The sequence below is a fragment of the Humulus lupulus genome, chromosome X, assembly GCF_963169125.1.
Source record: "Humulus lupulus chromosome X, drHumLupu1.1, whole genome shotgun sequence".
Lineage (NCBI taxonomy): Eukaryota > Viridiplantae > Streptophyta > Magnoliopsida > Rosales > Cannabaceae > Humulus > Humulus lupulus.
The window spans coordinates 262,456,439-262,479,799 of NC_084802.1; positions in this window are offsets into that span (position 1 = coordinate 262,456,439).

Below are 23,361 nucleotides of genomic sequence, written 5' to 3' on the forward strand. Positions count from 1 at the left end.
TTTCATACTGTAATAACAACCTTAGAAGAAATATGGGAAGACATGAATGATGAGAATGAACTACCATTAGCAATGAGATATTATTTCCTCTTAGTTAGGTTCACCGCAAAATTCGAGTTTCAGTTCACAAATGAGCAAAAACATAGAATTCTCACAAACCTTCCTAGAGGGCATTTTGATGCTCATGATAATGATGATTATGAGGAGATAGATGATGATATGTTAGATGACGGATCAGATGTAGAAGATCTCGATTTTTAGATTAGTAGTTTTCATTGTTGTTTTATTTCTTTCTTTATTTATGATTGTAATAAGTGAAAATTGTTTTTCCAAATGAATATCATGCTATTTTATTATCATGTATAAGTTTGATTTTTTTTGCAATCATAATAAGTAATAAATAATATGAATAATGACTAAGTTCGGTGAGGGTGGATACAAATCAATGAACCAAGTTTCCTTATTGAGAGTTAGGGGGCCATAGTAGTGGAAACGATTTTACTGATCTCAGCCCTCCCTCAATATGGTTAACTTTGGGACAAAGATAAGTTTCGAGCCTGAGAATTAAGTCATATAGGATGATTAGAAACAGACTTAGAAAATAAAGATGACTTGTTTTTCTAAGTATAGAAACCCACTCTAATAATAAATAAAGACTTATATAATTTTTTCATAAGAAGTCATAATAAATAGGTTCGAGATATGTTTGTTTTAGAATAAGTTTTTGCCTTAGAGCCTATTAGGTAAAGTTCTAACATGTTTCTTTCAACTGTTAGAACTCTGCTACGATGTTGCTCCGAAGATCTGCACACACCAACGGAAACGCCTCCAACGATGTTCCAGCGACCAATGAAGTCCCTCCAGTTCGCCGAAGGGGAGTGCGTACTACTGCTCGCCGCAACGCGCCGGCATCGCCAGTTGACAACACTGCGGAGATTGCCAGACTGCGACAGCAAGTCGAGGAACTTCTGCAACAGCAACGCCAGCAGGCTCAATCTCAGCCTCAGCCTCCGCCACAGCCGCAGCAAATGGCCCCAGCACCCCAACAAGTTGGTCCATATGGGGGATGGCCAATGACGAATTACGCGCCGTATCCGGTACAGCACATGGAGCCAGTGTATGAAAGGTTCCGCAAGCAACACGCTCCAAACTTCGAAGGGACTACCGACCCCTTTGAGGCAGAAGAGTGGCTAAGGAATGTGGAGCCGATTCTAGCCCACATGAATCTCAGTAATGCGGACCGCATATCCTGTGTCTCGTCTTTACTCAAGAAAGATGCCAGGATATGGTGGGACTTGGTCCAGCAATCCCATGATGCTGCCACCATGACATGGACCCGATTTGTGGAGCTGTTCCACAAAAAGTACTACAATTCGGCTGTACTCGCTACGAGGGTTGAGGAGTTCACCAACTTGAAGCAGGGTACTTTAACAGTGGCGGAATATGCTCGTCAGTTCGACCGCTTAGCAAAGTTTGTGGCAGAAATGTTCCAACCGATTATCTGAGGGTGAACAAGTTTGTTAGAGGACTTCGCCCGAAGATCGAGATGGGGGTTAAACTAGCAAACCCGGGAAACACAACATATGCTGACGTACTTGAGACAGCAATCGAAGTAGAAAGGTTGTAGGCCAACGTAAGCAAAGAAGAAGCTAGTAAGCCTGAACCTAGACAGCAAAGCCAACCTCAAGCCAGTTGGAACAACAACAACCATAATGGCAACAATCAGTCCAGCAACAGTCAATCAGGAAACAACGGTAACGGCCAGAAAAGACGGCATCCTGACAACAAGCAATCTGACAACAATAAGAGGGCACGTACGAATAATGGAGGAAATAGGCCGGACTACGTGGAATACCCGCCATGTGCCAAATGTCAGAAGAAGCATCCTGGAGAATGCCGCGCCAACACCAAGGAGTGTTTCAACTGTGGTCAAGAAGGGCATCGTAAAAGAGACTGTCCTCAGCAAAAGCCAGAAGGGAAGAAGGATGAAAAGATGGTTCCTGCTAGGGTTTTTGCTTTAACCCAAGGAGAGGCCGATGCTAGCAACAAGGTGGTCATAGGTCAGGTTTCTATCCTCAATAATTTATGTCATGTATTATTTGATTTGGGAGCCACTCACTCGTATATCTCGTTAGGAATGATAGAAAAACTAGACAAACCTAGTGAAAGATTTAGAACTAGGTTTGTAACCGAGTTGCCTTCGGGCAAAGTAGTTCTATCATCACGAATAGTACGAGGCGTACCGATCAAGATTGAGGACATAGAACTAGAAGGAGACCTGATAGAGCTAGTGATCAAGGACTTCGACGTAATATTAGGCATGGATTGGCTAGCACGGCATGGCGCAACGATCGACTGCAAACGCAAGAAGGTGATGTTCGAGACTCCTAACGACCAGAGACGATGCTTCATGGGACAAGCTTCAGGATTGCGCACCCCGTTAGTGTCATCTCTCAAAGCTCAGAGAATGATGGAGAAAGGATGCCAAGCATTCTTAGCCAGCATCACGAACGTGGAAAGGGAGACGCCGCTTAAGGTTGCAGATGTCCGAGTAATACAAGAATTTCCAGAAGTTTTTCCTGATGACTTGCCAGGATTGCCGCCAACTCGAGAAATAGACTTCACGATAGAGTTAGTACCAGGCACCTAGCCTATCTCTAAGGCACCATATCGGATGGCACCTACGGAACTCAAGGAGTTAAAGACGCAGCTACAAGAACTCCTAGACTTGGGTTTTATTAGGCCAAGCCATTCACCATGGGGAGCTCCGGTACTATTCGTGAAGAAGAAGGACGGGAGTATGCGGATGTGCATAGACTATCATGAGCTGAACAAAGTAACGATCAAGAAAAAGTACCCGCTACCTCGGATAGACGATTTGTTTGATCAACTCCGAGGTGCGACTGTATTTTCTAAGATCGATTTACGGTCCGGGTATCATCAGCTCAAGGTAAAGGGAGAAGATATTCCTAAGACAGCCTTTAGGACTCGTTATGGACATTACGAGTTCTTGGTTATGTCTTTTGGTCTTACTAACGCACCAGCCACGTTTATGGACTTAATGAATAGGGTCTTCAAAGACTACTTGGATAAATTCGTCGTTGTGTTCATCGACGGCATTTTAATTTACTCCAAAGATGAAGTAGAGCACGAGGAACACTTGAGGTTGATTTTGACGCGATTGAAGGAGCATCAACTCTACGCCAAGTTCAAGAAATGCGAATTTTGGCTTTCACAAGTGGCGTTCCTCGGGCACATCATATCGAAAGACGGAGTTGCAGTAGATCCATCAAAGGTAGAGGCCGTGAAGGATTGGCCTAGACCAAAGAACGCATCAGAAGTAAGAAGCATCTTAGGGCTAGTAGGTTATTATAGGAAGTTTGTAGAGGGCTTTTCTAAGATAGCCACTCCACTCACCAACCTGACCCGGAAGCAACAAAAGTTTAACTGGAATGATAAGTGTGAGGAAAGCTTCCAGTTGCTTAAGGATAAGCTTTGCTCAGCACCAGTACTTAGTGTCCCAACACCCAACGATAAGTTCGTTGTCTACTGCGATGCATCAAAGCTAGGATTGGGATGCGTGCTGATGCAAAATGACAAGGTGATAGCCTATGCCTCACGCCAGTTAAAGGAGTATGAGCAACGCTATCCAACTCACGATATGGAGTTGGCAGCGGTGGTCTTTGCGTTAAAAATCTGGCGCCATTATCTTTACGGAGAACGGTGCGAGATTTATACAGACCACAAGAGTTTAAAATACTTCTTTACACAGAAGGAGCTCAATATGAGGCAGTGCAGGTGGTTAGAGTTAGTCAAGGATTATGACTGCGAAATCCTATACCACCCAGGGAAGGCGAACGTAGTTGCCGATGCGCTTAGTAGGAAAAGCTATGGGAATTTAGCAGCCTTATCCGGAATAGAAAAGCCGTTACAGCAGGAGTTTATCAGTGCCGGAATAGAAGTGGTTGTAGGCAAGCTGGCTAACTTGTCTATCCAATCAAATCTGCTAGAGGACATACGGATTGGTCAGAGACATGATGAATCACTAGCACCACATATGAAAGCAGTCAGAGAAGGCAAGAATACAGATTTCTCAATATCTAGCCAAGGCTTATTGAGATATAAGGATCGGGTATGCGTGCCAAATGATCAAAGTATTTAGAAGACGATTCTAGAAGAAGCACACAGTACCCCGTACTCAGTTCATCCAGGGTCTACCAAGATGAATCATGACATCAAGGTAATCTATTGGTGGCCAGGGATGAATAAGGACATAGCGGAGTATGTATCTAAGTGTCTGGTATGCCAGCAAATGAAAGCGGAGCATCAGCACCCTGCAGGCTTATTACAACCACTTAGCGTGCCAGAATGGAAGTGGGACGACATAGCCATGGATTTCGTGACGGGTCTGCCAAAGACAAATAGGCAGCATGATTCCGCTTGGATAGTAATAGATAGACTAACCAAGTCGGCTCATTTCCTGCCTGTTAAGACTTCATACACGGCAGACCGATATGCAGACATCTACATCCAAGAGATTGTACGATTGCATGGAATCCCCAAGACGATAGTGTCAGATAGAGGATCGGTGTTTACGTCAAGATTTTGGAGAATCTTACGGCAAGCCATGGGTACTAAGTTAAGTCTTAGTACAGCTTTCCATCCTCAAACAGATGGGCAGTCCGAGCGTACGATTGAGATTCTAGAGGATATGCTACGCGCATGTGTACTTGATTTCGGAAGATCATGGAACAAGTACTTACCGCTGATCGAATTCTCATACAACAACAACTACCAGTCAACGATCGGGATGGCACCTTATGAGTTGCTATATGGAAGAAGGTGCCGATCACCGTTGCATTGGGACGAAGTAGGAGAAAGGCAGCTTCTAGGGCCCGAAGCTGTTAGACAAGCTCAAGAAGCAGTAGCGCTTATTAGACAGCGTATGCTTACTGCTCAAAGCCGTCAGAAAAGCTATGCGGATGCAAAGCGATGCGATGTGGAGTTCCAAGTCGGAGATCAAGTCTTCCTGAAGATATCTCCTATGAAAGGTGTCAAGCAGTTCGGGAAGAAAGGCAAGCTTAGTCCCCGATTCATAGGTCCTTTTGAGATATTGGACAAAGTGGGACCAGTTGCGTATAGACTAACCCTACCGCCTGCACTAGCCGATAGTCACAACGTGTTCCACATCTCGATGCTACACAAGTATGTGTCAGACCCATCTCACGTCCTCAAGTACGATACGATAGCGCTCCAGAAAGACTTAAGTTACGAGGAACGACCGATTAGCATCCTAGATAGGGGATGAAGCAGTTACGGTCCAAGAGCTTTCCTATAGTCAAAGTCCTATGGAGCAATAATTCTGAATGCGAGGCAACGTGGGAGTTGGAGGAGGACATGCAAGGCCGGTATCCAGAATTATTTGGTAAGTAAATTTTGAGGACAAAATTCGTTTTAGTAGGGGAGAATTGTAGAGTCCAAGAACTTTACTTAGCTAATTATTTAGTAGTATTATAGTATGTATAGTATTACCTTGGTAACTGTGGATTTTTGGTTCAGACCGGGAATTATTTGGACACTCATAGTAGTACTTATAGATTTTCTAAGTTTAACCTATAGTTTAAGAATATTAAGTTTAACCTAAGGTTTGATTATATGACTGATATTAAAAATAATATTTATTATTACTATAAGGTTTAGATGAGGACCAATAGGATTTTAAGCACATGTTATGAATGGGTGATTAAAGATTAAGTATTTTGAGGATTAAATTTAATAAGGAGTAAAGTTTGAATGCAATAGGGTCAGTCAGCAGCTTTGAATACGTTGAGGGCTTAGTCAAGGCTGTTTACTCCATTCAAACTTAGCTAAAAATGTGTAATTTCGTGTTTAATTAATCAGCGTGTGCCGATATATCGCAGCACGTAGATACGGAAAACACGAGACGATGCACGATTGCCTCGAGCATACTGGCCCAGGCGATATATCGCCTCCTTCAGTGTATTTTCAAAAGTTTTTGACTTCTTTTCCACTCAGCCATTCAACCTCTTGATAAGTCCAGCATCTTTTTGAACGAGTCTTCAGCCTCTGCTGAACGATTATTCAAATATTTTTCACCTAAAAAGCTATTATTTTTATTCAAGTAAAATCAAGATCCTTTCATTCCTAAACTCTATAAATAGGACCTAGTACCCAGCCATTATTCACCTTTTACTCTAAGTTCAGAAGCTGCAAGTGCTAGGAGAGTGTGAGAGTTAAACACTTGGGTGGGGAAATCATAAGCTTAATCATCTTAAGCTTATCAAACACTTTGGGAAGTAAGATTTCATAGTATTTCGGTTCGAGGGTTAGATTGATCTACAAGTCCTCAAGGTATTCAACCAAAACTCTAGTTCATTTGTTTTATGTTATTTTCTTTCTCATAGCCTTCTACTCAGTCTCCTAACCTCATTCTTATTTTGGTTAGGAAATCTAAGTTCTTGAGCACATAAGTTTCGGTAAGCATGTTTTTCAATGGTTTAGTCTTCCCATTCCTTTTCATCTCTTTTTCTTCATTAGACTCACTCTTTCTCATAATGGTTATTAGGAGTGTTCCAAAGTCCCAACGCTGTCCACATATCCCGGTAACTTTGGTAAGGAAAATAGGATAGAATCTATATGTTTTATGCTTGTGTTATCTTATGTGATATGTTATGAAACATGTTATAAATATGTTATGAAATGTGTATGTTTGTAGGCTTGGGCATATGACCCATATGACTAGCAAGACCCCAAATAGATTATGGGCATATGACCTACTTAGCTAGTAGGACCCCACTAATCTCATGGGCATATGACTTGTTTAGTCTATGGGACCCCAAGTAATAATGGCCATTATAATAAGTGTATGTAATAAGTGTTATGATATGTCTTTATGTTTATTACGAAATTTATGTTTATGACTATGTGTTAGATTTTCCTTGCTGGGCATTAGGCTCATTCCTTTTTGTTTTATGTGCAGGAAAATAGCTTTAGAGGCGGTAAGATTCGTGGACGCTTAGAGAATGTGTATCGATGGTGAATGGAGTTAAGGAGTCGAGAGTTCGATTTCTCGAGGATGTAGTCTTGTTTTACTTTTTTATGGTTTTACATGTATTTTCCGCACTTTCTATGTAACTCCTTTTTACTTTAAGTTATGTTTTGTTTTAAAGACAATGGGTACCCATATCCTACTTATTTTATGAAAGTAACTTTTGTTTCTACAAGTTTCTAATAAATTTATGGTATTTTCGCAAAATGTAAGTCTTATTAAGGTTTGTATGTATAGTTTCATTAATGGTCCAAAAATATAGAGTAGTGGGCTATTACATATTTGGGATGTTAGAACCGTTCAATTTGGAAAAAACTGAGAAACCAAATAGGCTGTCAGCCTCACTAGCTGCGGCCAAGACTTTTCAGTGGCCGCAGCCACTGGCTTTTCTCCCCCAGGCTGCGGCCACAAGCCATTTTCAGCACAAAAAAGTCATTTTTCCAAAACGTTCCAAAACGTCCCAAATCCTTTCCCACATGATTTTGTAACATCCAAACACCTATTGGGAGTTAAAAATATGTCTCCAACAGCCATATTTCATCATGGCTTTGTGAAATCCAATCTCAAATGTGTAACATATAATATACACATTATTGGGTAATATTTGGGAGTTACAAATTTGTAACCGATTTTGTAACTCCAAAATATGTCACATTTGGGCACACACATTTGTCTAATTTTTGTGACTCTCAATAATATGTTACAAGGTGTGACAAATCACATTTGTGTGACAAATCACATTTGGTCACATTATTTAATCTAACATTATATTATATGAAATAATATAACATTCCCCCACTAGATTAAATAATCACTTTTTGTAACACTTATTTAATCAATCAAACATTATATTAAATTATAATATTCCCCCACTTGATTAAATAATCACTCTCTATAGAAACTTTTGCATTGGTGCATAAAGTAAAATGTCTTTCGACTTGAATTTTACCTTAGTGTAATTATCACAAAGTTTGTTGAAATTTTGGTTGCCGAAGCATTGAACCACTATCCCTTGATAACAAACTGGTGATAACACACACACCTTTGCTATGTTCACTTGAGACCTCAATGTCTCGCTTTTGCACCGTTAATGGCCATGAGCACATTCCATTCATAGACTTTTCTTGAGAATGACTCCCAATTCTCATGAGGGGCGGCACCACCCCTAGGTCTATATAGGTAGAACTCTTACAACATTTTGTTACCCTAAAATACTTGTATTCTCAAGACTAAGTTCTATTAAAAAACCTTTCGGTTTTAACCCTCATTTTGGTAACACACTAGTACTCATATCTCAGATGGGAAAAAATTTGAGTACTACTACTATTCACTTGATTGACTTGTTATTACCTATTGAACCTAATACTAGTTTGGTGACTAGTATTAAGATAGGTTACAATCAACCGTGAATCTCTTTAGGGAGTCTAAGTCCCATCCCTTGAGATGTAGAAATGATTCCATTTGAATAATTTCTTTTCTCATGTATGCATACTTAGACACTCTCATTATTTTATTCAAACATTGTTGCTAGCCATAGTTTGATTAAAATAGTTGCATATTTAAAATAGTGATTTTGACCACAGTCAACACTCCCACTATTTTATAGTTTAATATCCAAGATAACCATTTAAATATTAATTCTAGAAACCTATTTTGTTTCTAGAATTCTCATTTATGTTTTAAATTGATTCCTTCTTGAATCAAAATATTACAGAACAACAACTTTAGACACCAAGTTCTATACACATATAGCCAATGTGATTTAGAATGTGGAATTCCAAATCTTCTATTTGATAGGATGACCAAATTAATCAATTGATTAACAACAAAATAAATTGATTAACTTTGGAGCATCACCCCCACATTTCTCATATAATGATAATAAAATATCACTTTAAAATAGATATCTCTTCATTTCTATTAAGTCATTTATCCTCCAAGATAAATCTATGTTTCTCAAAGTTCATCATGAGTCATCTATGCCACATGATAAACTCTCAAGATAAAACCTCAATGTTTATCTTGATTTATTTACTTGCTAAAGCAAGACACACTTCTTTCAAAGCAACTTTTACTTAGTTTCTTTCTTTTATGTATTTCACAAAATAAAAATGTGAACACAAATGTAATGTGAGAATTTCTCAAACAAATAATCACATTATGAAATAATAGGTCTACACACTTATCTATTATTTTAACAAGTTCATTTTGAAACTTTGTTAATGTCTCACACAAATGTCTCATAGCAAAATAATGAATTATCATAGAATAATACTTTAATTTTATTGATAGCTTTCAAGAGTACAAGCTTTATTACAAAATAACAATTTTCCCAACTAGACACATGAACATGATAATCATGCTAGGATCTCTTCTTCCTTTTCTATAGCATTTACCTCATTCTCATGTGGGTCCTTTCGGTACCTACATACTCTAGCATAGTGCCTGGGTTTTCCACAAACAAAACAATGACCTCTCACGTCTTTGAATTGTCCATGATCTTTCTTTGGACCTAAAGGGTTCCCACTACCCTTTTTGTTGTTGTTGTTGCCCTTGGAATGCTTGTGTGAAACTGCATTGCCCTTGGAAGTCTCATATTTAGACTCATTCACACCCTTGTCTTTTATTCTCGATTCCTCTTCAATTCTAATGTGTTTTTGGATCTCTTCCAAAGTGTAATCCTCATTCTTATGGAGGATTCTTTTCCTATAGCTCCTCCAAGTTGGTGGTAATTTTGCCACTATTGCACCAACTTGAAAGGCCTCGGGAAGCTCAATCTTGAGAACTTTCAACTTGTTTACAATCACTTGTAACTCATGAATTTGAGGTAAAAGAGTTTTCCCATCAATGAAAGAAAATTCAAAATATTGAGAAATTAAGAACTTTCTTGTACCTTCCTCAGCCTTGTACTTACTCTCCAAGGCATCCCAAATCTCCTTCGCGGATTTGGTATTGGTATAGAGGTCATATAGCCTATCAGATAGGGCATTAAGGATATGACCCCTACAAAGAAGGTTGTCCTCTCTCTTTCTTCTTTTCTCCACCTCCTTGGGAGTGTATTTGTCGGATGGCTCGGCTAGAGGTGCCAAGGATGACTCAAGGATGTAGGCTATCTTGAGTGTTGTCAAAAGGAATTTCACCTTGTCTTGCCACCTAGTGAAATTGGATCCATCAAACCTATCCAATCTCACTAGGTCTTGGTTCATGATCTTGATGGTCTCACCTTCCATTGAAAAAAGGAAAATAAGTGTAATGACCTAAATTTGCTAGTAAGGCTTGGAGCCTTGATTAGTGTGCCTAGAGGGAAATAATTGTTATACTGCATTAATTTATGTGAATTTAATGAATATGTGGTTAGTATGCATGTTTAGGTGAAATAAATATGCATGTGGACCCAGTTTGTATGATAAGGGTAAATTGGTAATTTTAGCCCACTAAGGGCATATATGTGATAATTGTATTATGTGATTTGTACCACGTGAGTGTGGTGTTATTATTGTGATGCACGTGCCGAGACGGTCCTAGAGAGCTAGTTAACTTAAAAGGTCACAACGGGATTTTTATACCCGGCTGAGGAGGAGCCTAGGGGTATTTTGGGGAATTTTGTGAGTTGAGTTGAGAACTAGTGGTTATAGTTATTGGTGATTGAGTAACCTGGGTAACCATTTGTAACTGCTGTGAGTAACAAGTTTAGATGGAAAATGGAGAATTGAAATAGAAGTGAAAGGACTAGAGTGCCCTTGAAGGTTTAGTTAGGAAAGGATTATTAGGAGAGGTAAAATGGTCATTTGGCAGGGGGTTTACACAAATTTCAGCTGGGATATTGGGGTACACGGTTTAGGCTTAGTCATATTTTGGTTTTGTTAAAAAATAGAGAGAAGAAAAGCTAGATGAAAAGCTAGGGCAAGAAGAAGAAGAAGAAGAAGAGTAGAAGGGGCTGAAGTGGGAGTTAGGAGAAGAATCAAAGAAGCTTAAAGGGTGGATTCTCCACTTGAGGTAAGGATTCTATGTAAATTTAAGGCTTGTTTCTGTTTTGGTTTGAGAAATTGAGGCATGAGTTATGTTTTCAAGTCTTGTGTTGAGTTTGCTGAAATTAGAAATCAAAGGGTGGATTTTTGGGTGTGATTGTGTGTTTGATCTTGATGCTAGTGTTTATGGGTTGTTAGGTGGTTCATTTGAGGTTTTAAATTGATCTTGGGGTTTAAGTATTTGTTTGGGATGACTTGGAGGGGTATTGGCTCGAGGAAATGGAGAGGAAAAACCCAGATTTCTGGGTTCGCGAAGGAGCGTCGCGGCCCTGTTCTTGGGCGCCGCGGCGCGAGGCTGTTTCTAGTCGGGGGAACTTTCTGACTTCTCTGGGCGCCGCGGCCCTCACGGGTAGCGCCGCGGCGCTAGGCTATTTTCAGGATGGGAAATTTTGCAATTTTGGGCATTTGTTCCAGGGGCTCGAGGGATGTTTCCGATGCATTGTTTTAGGAATTTAGAGGTCTCGAGAGTACGGGATTGGTCCCAGAAAGTGGTTTTGGAATTAGTTAGTATTAAAGAGTGTTTTATATGTGTTGTGACTAGGGTTTCGGAGAGGCTCGTGCTAGAGGACCGTGCTCGTGACTTTGGTGCATTGTGAAGCTCGGGATACAGGTAAGAAAACTGTAGCACCCGTAGGACAGGGCATGGACCCATAGTGTTAATGCAGGGCACGACCCTAAATTGTATTACATGATTATGGTATAGTTTTGATTGAATTGCTATATGTTTGAATGTTATTTGAATTATACTATATGTGATTATAGTAGCGAGAATGGCAAAGGAGCCGAGAACGACAAAGGTGCCGAGAACGGCAAATGAGCTGAGAACGGCAAAGGTGCCGAGAACGGAAAATGAGCCGAGAGCGGCAAAGGTGTCGAGAATGGAAAATGAGCCGAGAACGGCAAAGGTGCCGAGAACGGCAAATGAGCCGAGAACGGCAAGGGAGCCGCGAACGGCAGCGGGGCCGGGAGTAACACCTAGCACGTGGAGTGTTTGTTTAGTCTAATGGACTACTTGGATTATCTGATAGATTGATTATATAATATGCATATGATATGTGTTGTTTGAGTTTTCTTGCTGGGCTTCGGCTCACGGGTGCTCTGTGTTGCAGGTAAAGGCAAAGATATATAGTCAACTAGCCATGAGTATGGAGAGCATGAAGCGGCGCGTACATGTTTGGCCTACCCGACTGCTTTGGTTGGGGGCATTTTCTAAATGGCTGTATTAACCTGTAATTTGACAGTCAATCAACTGTAAACTTATTTTAAGTTGTAAAACATTTTGCAAACCTTATTTTGGGATCCCAAATAATAGATACTTGAAGTTTTCAATGAAGTAAAGCATTTTCAAAAGATTACTACCTTAACTTTTGCTTAGTCACACTTTTGTTTTAAAAACCTCGGTTAGCGAGTTAATTGCACAAAGTTTTTTCAAAACTCACTTGGTAACGACTCTAAGGAAGTAGGGCATTACAATAAGCTTTTGATTGTTAGAGAATATATTTTATTTCAATGGAAATGGTAAGAAATATTACAACTCTATGCAAAAAATACAATGGACAAGATGATTGATTAAAAAGAGTGTTACAACTCTACAAATGAAAATACAAACAAACAAATAAAAGGAAGAAGAAGAAGGAGAAGAAGAGAATGGTGAAAGATATAACTCTAAACAAAAGATTACAAGTAAAGGAAAGGTGTTTGAAACAAAAGAAAAGAATATTACAACTCTAAAAAAAAGTTACAAGTAAATAGAAAATGAAAATAAGAAGAAAAGTAATAGAGAAAAAATGTAAGAACAAAACAATAGTAAACTCTCACTTAAACAACCTAAGTGAAGAGGGTTGGGGATCACCAACTTGAACAAGGTTTAAAACCTTTGTCCAAAAGCTTATTTCCCCCTAACCCAAGCACTAAGAGATCTCTCACAGATTTTTTGGAAATGCTTTCTGGAATAATCAAGCCTCAAGGTGTCTTTTCCAGCTAAGTGCTTTGTGGATGGAAAATGGTGTGTCTTACAAGTGAGCATTGGGCTCCTATTTATAGAGTTTGAGATACCCCTTTGAATTTCAAATTCCACCAACCCCCATGGCTGTTACCAATGTTTAATTGGATGTTTATGGAATTAAAATGGAGATTTGGGAGTTATTTGAGATGTTAGAACCGTTCAATTTGGAAAAAACTAAAAAACCAAATAGGATGTCAGCCTCACTGGCCACGGCCAGGACTTTTCAGTGGCCGCGGCCACTGGCTTCTGTTCCCCAGGCCGCGGCCACTGATAGCCACAGGGCATTTTCAGCACAAAAAAGTAATTTTTCCAAAACGTTCCAAAACGTCCCAAATCCTTTCCCACATGATTTTGTAACCTCCAAACACCTATTGGGAGTTAAAAACATGTCTCCAACAACCATAGTTCATCATGACTTTGTGAAATCCAATCTCAAATGTGTAACATATAATATACACATTATTGGGTAATATTTGGGAGTTACAAATTTGTAACTGATTTTGGAACTCCAAAATATGTCACATTTGGGCACACACATGTGTCTAATTTTTGTGACTCTCAATAATATGTTACAAGGTGTGACAAATCACATTTGGTCACATTATTTAATCTAACATTATATTATATGAAATAATATAACAAGGTACAAGTGTGTTTCTTTGTGTGTGAGACATGGAAGAGCTTACTTCATGAGTGGTGATCCTTAGGATTCCTTTAAAAATAATTAATTCCAATCATTCCTTGGTACATATCCCACAAGTACCATTGGTGTATACAACATTAGGCCACAGGAAGGAGCTTGAGGCAGACTACCCGGAGGAACCCAAGAAGTAGCGTCTAGCCAGTGTAAGCCCTCGTGTGGTGCTCCTAAGGCATTGCCTTGGGTGGTTTGCATGCATCCAACGCTTGTCAGATTTCAGAGTGAAGAGTACTTTAATAATTCTTTCTTGTAGGCCCTTCGTCTTATTGGCTTCTTCTTTATTATCAGTTGGTCGACGACCGTGCAGTCTACCAGTACTTGCTCATTGATTGATACCCTTGAAGTATAAGTGTTGTTGAGAAAAGATATATCTTTGGCCGAGGCAGAGAATGATCGACTTACTATCAAGATTCAGGGACTTGAGAAGCAGCTTGTTGTGGCCACATACAAGACTGTAGAGAAGACTTCCTCTTCGTCTAAGAGTAAGAAAAGGGTGGAAGCTAAAGTTTTTATATGGTGTTGGAAACATAATCCTGACTCCGACTTCTCCTCATTCGGTGACCACAATGTTTCTAAGGCTGCCGAATGGAGTGCTCGCGGCCGGAAACCATGAATTTTTTTTCCTGCCCTGTCTTTTTCTCCCATGTGTGGGTAGCTTCTTTCTTTTTACTTTGATTTGGTTGTAATGCTACTTGACTTATTTTACCTTAGAGGATTTCCCAGCTCTCTTGTTTTCATTATGAGAAACTTTTAACAAGTCTGGCTATGTCTTATGCTTATTTTGTGACAGAACAACATCATGTCCTTTTATGCACGTGGGCTTCTTATTAGCACCTCTTTATTTTGAAAAGGTTCCCTTTGGGACCTCTCTACTGTGTGTGATTCGTGTCTGTTGGTGCACCTTGACTACATGTAAGGATATGTTGACCCTTTGGGTTCTTGCTATCCTTTTATATATTTTTGCACGCGCGTTTTATTTTGTGCGAGAAGCTTCCTTCTCATCATTATGCATAGTACTATTTTTGCGAGCATCTTTTTCAAGATCCTTTTCGCAATCGTCTTCTTTGAGACCCTTTTCACAAGCATCTTCTTTGAGACCCTTTTTGGGCTATGTGACTTTGGTCGAGCTAGGATTATTATAAGGACCCTTTTTGGTCTTTGAGGTGATATCCCCTTGGGTGGGGACCCTTATAGGGAGATGGTACTTGTGAAATCTCGCAAGCACCTATTTTCAAGGCCCTTTTATTGATTGCGAGGGAGTTTTTTTTTTCTTTTTTGCAAAGACCTCCTTGAAGGCCCTTTTTCCCTTGGTAAGGCAACTTGGTCGATCTAGACCCCTTTTGTCTTATGCAACGTGGTTCCTTTGTAGGGTAGGTGTATTTGTGAGGAGGTCACTTTTGAGGGATCTTTTGACTTTCTTAGATTCTATAAGAGTTGCTAGTCCTTATATATTCAAATATTGCTAGGCACCTATTTTGCACATGGCTAGGTGCCTGTTGAGGCTAGCGAGGCTAGGCACCTATTTTTCACATGGCTAGGTGCCTAGTGAGGTTCGCAAGGCTAGGAACCTATTTTACACATGGCTAGGTGCCTAGTGTAGTTGAGTTTAATACCTCCCAAATGGATGATGGGATCTATCTTCCCAAGCATTTTATTTTTTGTTCTTTCTGATATGCTTTGACAATTCCAACTGACAATGGTCATATGTGCATCATATAAGTTTCCTTGGAAATGAGAGATGTAATATATGACATTAGTAATAGTAGACAACGTGCAAAGGTAAGCACAATGTCATTGTAATATTACATCTTGGAGTCAGCTCGACGACCTCTTTGGGTCCTATCAAGATAAATTACCTCTATGGGAAGCCAACTATGGTGAAACTTTTGATTCCTTGCGACGCATAACTCAAATAAAGGAAAACTACTACCACTACTTTGTGGGGGCCAATTGAGATGACTTCTTTGGTTCCTAAGCGACTAAAATAAAGGGAGTCTTATCGAAGGTTATCCTTGATGAATCCCACTAGCTTTTCCTTGAAGACTTCTTGTAGACCTTTTCCAATCTTCAACTTGATTAGCAACTTCTCTATCACAATGATCCCTTCTACGTAGAGTCTTTAGCCATATTGGTAGAAGAGTGATTGGATGAAGGTTTTCTTTCCTCAACATGCAAGTTCTTATGGCCCTCTTCCACACGTATATACTTTTGTGCTCTTTTGAAGAATTCATCTAATTTTGTAACCTCACTCTTGAGCATGTTATCCCATAACTTTCTTCTTGGACGGACTCCAGCCGTGATTTCCATCTTGAGCCCTGCTTTGGTCGTAATTCCTAGCTTAGTTGTCTGTGGATATAGCTCTTCAGGCTTTCACTCTCGCCTTGTTTTATGTTAGCAAGGCTAGTACTTGGCATAACATAATCACAGACAGTGTGGTGCTGCTGAAGAAATTCGCTAGAGAACTGCTGCAATGACCTGATTGTTCCTGGCACTAACCTCTTGAACCACTTATACGCAACTCATTTGAGGGTAATGGCGAAGCAATGTCACCTTGCTTTGCTGTTGACCCCTATTAACTTCATCAAGTCATTGAAGGTGTCTAAGTGATACTTTGGGTCCGAAGTTCCCTCATACAGGGGAGTTGCTCAACCTGGATCTCTCTTGTGAAGGGCGACTCATGGTCGAATTCATTGTTAGCTTAGTGCCCCCCAGGTGCAGTGACTATCTTGCTTTGAAGGCTTTGCATTTCAGTGTTTAGTTCTTGCCTTCTTTTGTTCAAGGAGTCCCTCAAATTCGAAGGTTTGGCCTTCTGAAGGAGCCATAGGGGGCGTTGTCCTTACATTTGACCTTTTATTGAGCTTCCCTCTTAGGTCAGGGGGTGTCTCCTTAGAAGTTACCTCGACTTCGTTTTGATGACCAGTGCCGTCCCTCCACCTTTGCTCTCGGGGGCACTTCGCTGGCCTTGGGCCTTCATGGTGCTATGTCCAGGGAGTGTTGCTGTGGAAAGTCGGGTCCTCCCATCGTCTATGGGGACGGTGGTTTCTCCTCTCCCATGCTCCTTCTCCGTTTTCTTGGGAAAGGGGCATGCTCGACTTTCCTTGCAGCTGGCCGTTCAGCACCTCCTGCATGTTCTCTAGGGAACTTTCCAACTTTTGGTTCTTTTTGTGCAGCTCGCATATCTCATCTTCATAGAAGCGAGTTCTTGAGCTGGAACTCAAAGAGTGTAGCCGAGAACTCTTGCCCGACCTGTGCGTAGAGGTACCTGGGTCCCAGTGGTCGGAGCGTGGTGTCGTCGGAGGCTGGGGAGGAGGGTGCATACCCACGATACCTACATGGGGGGGGGGGGTTGATGGGTCTAGATGACCTCTGTTAGGATGGACAGGGGGGGATGATGCCTCCTGCTCCTCTCCAAAGGCTGGATGTTCCTTCAGTTTACCTCCCTTCTCCAACGGTGGAGGGTCTTCCCTGGAGGCTCTCAGTTGATCTTCATCCAGGTGGATCTCAATATCTTGTAATTCACGTAGGTGTCTGGAATGCCTTGTCATTTTTCTTTGTTGGAATTGATGGAAGAACTATGGTTTGATACTCGTTCTTCCCACAAACGGCGCCAAATTATTGACGGTAGAACTCGTCAACGAATTAAGGTCAGAAAACACGAAGACTTAATAAGAAACTTATGAACTCAAAAGAACTTGTAGAAACTTAGAGAAAAATTGTAGGAGAACAATGGAAGAAAACTTGGTACTTTCTCTTAGAATAGTCTGGTGTTACAAGTATTTTCCAACCCTCTTCCTAGTTGAAGGAAGGTCCTATTTATAGGGAGCTCTAATGGATCTTAGTACAAAAATGGTCCCAGGGGGACAAAGAGGTGGTGGTATGACAGGGGACCTCAAAGGATCATGGAGCAGGCGTTAGTGGTGTCGGGCTCCAGGCCTGTCGGGCCTGACATTGTCGAAGGCGTGGGCGGAGGTGTGCCTCCTCTTAGTACTTTGTATGACCACTAATCTCCTGACTTGTGTACGACCACTACTCTTCTGATGGTCGTGTCTAGTTCGTACTTCGTACTACCAAGGCCTTTTTCGTACATCCTTTTTACCCATGCTTTAATAAGTCCTTGAGAGCTTGAGTGTAAGATGCTCATAGCTTGAATTTGAGGAAAGACTATGCCTTCAGGCTGTATGAACCTAATGGGCCTATTTACCATCAAAATCAATGGTGGTCCTAAGCTTGTACTCCAAGGTTGTTGAGGTCCTTTGAATAACCCTCCTAGCCTCTAGGAAGCTTCCCATGCGTTCCGTGGTCTTAATGTAATGCCCCGAATTCTCTGTTATGGTTTAATGACGGGAATAGTAGGCCGGGAGGGCCGTAATTGTTTAATTACGCCATTAAATGAATTTATGCATGTTTATGTGAATTATATTATGATATAATGATATATGCATGCATGTGGGTCCACATTTGATATATTATGATGTCTTGATAATTTGGCCCATTGAGGGTAATTTGTGTATTTGGGTGCGTGATGTGATTTGTGAATGAGATTCCATTATTATGGAGATATATTCGAGCTATTTGGCATGAGACGGTCATTTTTAGTGGATTAGCAGTTTTGTCATAACGAGGTCAATTTTGGAGTAATAGAAATGTTTATTGTATGATAAATTGGGAATATTTGAGATCAGGGTGAAATTCTGGAGGTTTTGACTATAATGTCCCTGGGGGTGTTTTCGGGACCCCGAGCACTAGGTTTTATTTGAGGTTACTTAAGCTTGAAGTAGCTGTCAGATAGAACGCACAATAAGAAAACCTCTCGTTCTCCTTCGTTAGTTCATTTTTGCCACCCGAAGCATATTTGAAGAAATCTTGAGTTCTAGGAGTCAGAATCAAGTGAGGATCGAGGCATAGTGATCCTAGGAAAGATTAGAAGCTTCTTGACCGAAGGATTTGATAGAAAACAACCTAATCAAAGGTAATCTAAGTTTAAAGTTTTGAGTTTTAGAGTTTCTAATCTTTGAATTGGACTTTGTGAATTGTTGAGTTTTTGATTCGTTTGAACCTTGGGTTTTGAGGGTTTTGATGCATTGGGAAGCTTGAGAAGCTTGTTTTGATGATTGGGGAATGTTTAGGTATGTTTTTGGAGGTTTTGAGAAGTTGAAAACGTGTTTGGGAATGGCCCAGGGTTGGGGGCCGCGGCTCTGTTCTTGGGCGCCACGGCCCTAGCTCGAGGTAGGGGGAGAGGTTCTATTTGCGCTGGGCGCCGCGGCGCTTGCCTTTGGGATTTCTGGGGGCCGTGGCACAAGGTGCCAAGGCCGCGGTTCAGGTGCAGGGTTGAGCCCATTTACATGTTTTGACCCCGGGATCATGGTTTTAGGCCTCGAGAGTGTCCCTACTACTTGGATTAGTTTGGATTGATCTCTTGGAGGATAGATTTTGGTTTGAGAACCCTTGATCATCATGTTATTGATGGTATCCTATAATGTGTTATGATTAGGTAACCGCTAAAGGACTAAAGGCTAAACCGTTCTCAAGGGTCATTCTTTTGTTCATTCTAGCTCGAATCAGAGGTAAGAAAACTGCACCCCAAATGTGACATGCATGGTTATTCATGAGGCATGTTGGTTGTATAAATGTGGAAATGAATTGATTGTGGAATACTTAGCAAACGTTGCTCACTTGTGCATGGTACTGACTCATTAGTCAGATTTGGCAAAGGTGCTAGTATCAATTGTGAAGCTGTGACTTATTAGTCAGGTTCGACAGTGGTATTGGGCACTGGTCACATTGCGCTGACTCATTAGTTAGGATGGTCTTAGCGTGCTCAACGCAAGCCAATAAATATTAGATCTAATCGACTTTCTGCATTGAATGACTCAAAGAGCATTAATGCCAGACCGACCTCAAGTTCGATGAATAATATAAGCGCTTGAAGGCTAGTGGCTTACCTAGCAGCCACTCTTCCACTTGAAATAGTGACTCGCTTGTCAGTCACTCAATATGGTTTACCAGAACCTGTTGAAGGCTAGTGGCTTACCTAGCAGCCACTCTTCCACTTGAATTAGTGACTTGCTTGTCAGTCACTCAGTATGGTTTATCAGAACCTCAAGTGATAGTCACTCATCTGTTTGAAAGCTTTGAGCTCAGTGCAATTATAATGATAATCATTTGATGATGTTTACATATAATGTTATGTTTTCTTGCTGGGCTTTGGCTCATGGGTGCTATGTGGTGCAGGTAAAGGAAAAGAAAAGCTCACCTAGCCTTGTGTGGAGAGCTTAGGTGGTGATGTGTACATATGCGGCCGCTTGACCACCACAGCCAAGGAGTTCTCAGAGGAACTAGGGGTTTACCCTATTTTTGTCGCTTAGGTCGGCGGGTTTATAATTTTGGAATAGTAGTGACCTTTTTGAGTTGTAAATAACTTGTAAATGTTCTTGTGGGCCCATGAACAGTTTTATGTATCAATAAAACATATCATTTCCTTTTTATTGGTTTTCACCTTAACCTGTTAATAACACTTAGAACATGTTTTTAACCAAAGGACTCAGGCAATGAGTCAAATTTATGGTTCACCGTTCACCATAACTGTTCTGGGGTAACCAGGGCGTTACACTTAAGTAGGGTCAAATTGGTGCTTGGGCTTCAGGGGGGCCTTGAGCTCGCCCTCTCAGGCTTCGGTCTGCCTCTGAGCTCGCCCCTGGGGGTTTTTGTGGGTGTGGAATTGGTCTTGAGGCTCTTCCTGTTTTCTTGAAGCACCTCTTGGATGCCTGTCGCTTGCATGGCTTCTCTTGTCATTTCTCCATGCGCACATTAATTGCTTAGTAAACAATAAAATCCATGGAGGCTTAAGCTTACCCCCAAGCCCTAGGGAGGCTTGAGCTTGCCCCCCAAGCTCTAGGGAGGTGTGAGTTAGATCCCCAAGGCTTTTCCTATCTCTTAGGACTCCTCTTGGGTGCTTTACTTGATATGGAATTTTGACATCCACAATAAGATGTACTAAACTTTAGCTGAGTCCCCATAGCCTTCTGCAGGCTTCCCCAAAACATGGAAGTAAAAATGGGATCCCGTTCCAACACTATAGATTTCAGAACCTCATGGAGACGTACAATCTCCCTCACATACAGTTCTGCATACTAGTCCACAGTAAAGTTTTTTCTCATCGGCAAAAAATGAGCTGACTTGGTATATCTGTCTACAATCACCCATACTGAGTCATGTTGCCCCACTGTCCTGGGCAAGCCCCCAATAAAATCCATAGTAATCTTCCCACTTCAACTCGGGAATACCTAGAGGCTGTAACAACCCTGTTGGTTGCTAGTGTTCAACCTTCACCTGCTGACAGGTTAGACACCTCGCCACAAAATCAATCACTTCTTTCTTCATTCCAGGCCACCAATACAAAGACCTTAGGTCTTGATACATCTTCGTGGAGCCTGGATGTAATGAATATGTTGTTGTATGAGACTCATCAAGGATCTCTCATCTAATACCCACATCCATCAGAACACAAATCTGGTCCTTGTATCTTGACAAACCCATCTCTGTAATGGAATAATCTTTAGCTACTCCAGCCAAGACATCCTCTCAAGGCTTTATCAACTGAGAATCACTCATCTTGCCCTCCTTTATTCTCTCCAAAAGAGTGGACTACAAGGTAATATTGGCCAACCAGCCCACCACCAACTCTATCCCCGCTCTAGTCATGTCTTTTACCAATTCCTTCGATATCTGCTTTGAACTGAACAACTATCCTAGACCTCTTCGACTCAAAGCGTCTACCACTACATTGGCTTTCCCTGGATGGTAAAGAATCTCATAGTCATAATCTTTTACCAACTCTAGCCAATGTCTTTGTCTCATATTTAAGTCCTTCTAGGTGAAGAAATACTTCAAACTCTTATGATCGATGTATATCTCGCACTTTTCTCCATACAAATAGTGTCCCACACTTTCAGTGTAAATAACATCGCTGCTAACCCCAAATTGTGAGTAGGGTATCGCTGTTCATATTCCTTCAACTATCGTGATGTGTAGGCAATCACCTTTCTAGCCTGCATCACCACACATCCTAACCCCAATCTAGATGCATCGCAATACACCAAAAACTTACCCTCATCTGAAGGAAGGCTCAACACCGGGGCAGTAATCAGTCGTCGCTTCAACTCTTTGAAGCTGTTTTCACATTTGTCTGACCATGCAAACTTCAAGTTCTTCCGTGTCAATTTTGTCAGTGGTGGTGTACCAATCTTTGAGAATCCTTCCACGAAGCGCCGATAATACCCTGCCAACCCAAGGAAACTCCTGACTTCTGAGGCATTCCTTGGCCTCGGCCAGTACCAAACTGCTTCAATCTTGGTCAGATCTACCATAATCCCATCTCCACTAACAATGTGGCCGAGGAAAATCACATGCGATAACCAGAACTCGCACTTCTTAAACTTGACATACAACTGGTGCTCCCTCAATCTCTATAATACTAACCAGAGGTGATGCTCGTGCTCTGCCTCTGAAAGAGAGTAAACCAGGATATTGTCGATGAAGACAATCACAAAATGATCCAAATAATCCTTGAAAACTCTATTCATCAGATCCATAAACGTTGTTGGGGCATTGGTCAACCCAAATGACATGACTAGGAACTCATAATGCCCATACCTCGTGTGAAAGGCCGTCTTCGAAATATCCTCATTCTTGATCCTCAGCTGGTGATAACTAGATCGAAGATCGATCTTTGAGAATATTGTCCTACCATGCAACTGGTTGAACAAGTCATCAATCTTTGGCTGTGGGTACTTTTTCTTGATAGTTAGCTTGTTCAATTCTCTATAATCGATGCACATCCTCAATGTCCCATCTTTGTTCATAACAGAAAACACTGGCGCACCCCACAGTGAGAAATTGGGTCTAATGAATACCAAGTTCAATAACTCTTGTAACTGTACCTTCAACTCCTTCAACTCTGCTGGAACCATTCTCTATGGTGCTCTGAATACTAGTTTTGTCCCTGGTGCCACCTCTATAGCAAACTCAATCTCTCGCTGTAGTGGTAACCCCGGTTGGTCCTCTGGGAATACATACAAAAACTCATAGACCAATCTAGTCTCTGCCAACCCAACTGGCACATCCTTGGTGGTATCTACTATGCTTGCTAAAAATCCTATGCAACCTCCTTGCAATAGGTCTCTAGCCTTCAACGCTGAGATCATCAAAATAGGAGGCCCGTTCACCGCGCCCACAAACGGGTCCTCTCCCTCAGGCTCAAAGGTCACCATCCTCCTTTTACAATCTATGTTTGCCTCATACTTGACTAACCAAACCATGCCCAGAATCATATCAAAATCCTCCATAGCTAGCTCAATCAGGTCTACTGACAACTCTCTACTACCCATTTCTACTGGTAAGGATCTAGTCCATCTCCTAGAAACTACTAGTTCCCCCGTAGGCAACAAGGTCCTATACCCCACAACAGAGAAATCACAAGGCCTACACAATCTATCAACAACTCTACTAGAAACAAATGAATGTGTAGCACCAAAATCAATCAATACAGTGTAAGTAGAGC